Source organism: Gracilinanus agilis, chromosome 6 (genome assembly GCF_016433145.1).
Source record: "Gracilinanus agilis isolate LMUSP501 chromosome 6, AgileGrace, whole genome shotgun sequence".
Classification (NCBI taxonomy): Eukaryota; Metazoa; Chordata; class Mammalia; order Didelphimorphia; family Didelphidae; genus Gracilinanus; species Gracilinanus agilis.
Window position 1 is genome coordinate 292,721,548 of NC_058135.1, and position 1,357 is coordinate 292,722,904.

The window sequence follows — 1,357 nt, forward strand, 5'->3', positions numbered from 1 at the left end:
GCGGAAATTCTTCATCCACTTGGTGTTTCCTGTGTGGATGGTCAGGCTCAACTCTGAGTGATTACAGGAGATTTCCTGCTGTGTTCTGGGGCTCAGGGCAGGCAACAGGATTCCATCTTTGAGCACCTGGAGCACTCCACTCTCCCCGGGGAGGAAGCTGCATCCTGTTTCCCCTTCTGCCTTTTCATCCTCCTTACTGGCCCCGGGGCTCTCACCCTGCTCGGACACAAAGATCACAGTGTCCAGCCCAAGCTTTCAGCCTCTTCCCCAGCCTCCAGCCCATCCAGAAAACTTCCATTTACTAGTTGTCCGATCTCTGGACACCCACCCAGAGCCGGCCTCCTGCCAGCTGGGCCTTGTTAACCCAGCTCCGGGGACGATTTCTGATAGCCAGGCGGGAGCTCACCAGTAGTGAGAGAATAAGAAGGAGCAGTTTTTAACGCAGCTTCCACGACTCCCATTCGGGCCTGGAAGCTTGGCGAGGCGCCCAGGCACCCTCCAGGACCTCTGAGATGTGATCCTTCCCTCGGCCAGGCTTGCTTAGGTGAAGGGAGCTGTCGGGAGGCAGGGGGTGGCTGGCTGAGGGGTCCTGGGTGGTGGGTTTCCACAGGGAAGCCCCCGAGGGAGCAGGGGCTCTAACTTTCCATTCAGGGCTCTCTCTGCCTCCCTCAAGGGCTGGGATTCTGTTCCGTGGGGGCAGCGGGAACTTCTGGGGGATGGGTCTCCTGTGGAGGAGGGCACCGAGCGCGGGGGCTTCTGGGAATCCTCTCTGGCCTCGGGCTCCTCCCAGAAATTAGTTCAGCCTCAGAAACTTGTATTTTGAGCCAGGAGCTGTGCCCTGGGTTATAGGAGACGAGGCTGAGCCAAGCTCTCCACCCGGCACCAGGGGGGAGGCTGTAGGAAAGAGGGAGAGAGACGGAGGAAAGGGGGGACTGACGGAGAGAGGGGGGAGAGGAGGCAGACTGACAGAGGCGGGGAGGGAGAGAGAGACAGAGACAGAGACAGAGAGACATACAGGGAAGGGGGAGAGAGACTGACAGGGAGAGGGAGGGAGGGAGGGAGCCGGGGAGCACGTGACAGGTAACAGCCATCTAGCCAAGGCTTTGGGGGCACCCGCGGGCTTTGCCCAGGGCGGGCCGGCCAACATGGGGGGGGGGTCACAGCCCCCAACCTTTAGGCTTCTTTATTTTCATCTGGGTCGAACGCAGCCGGAAGTAGCTCTGGGCCCCGCACGCCGGGGAGCTCTTGGGGCCGCGGGGTAACGTGGGTGCTCCGAGGGAGCGGGTCCGCTGCCCGGCAGGCCGAGAGCCAGGCGGCCTTATTTGGTCTGGAAACTTCCTCCCGAGCGCTAACTTGG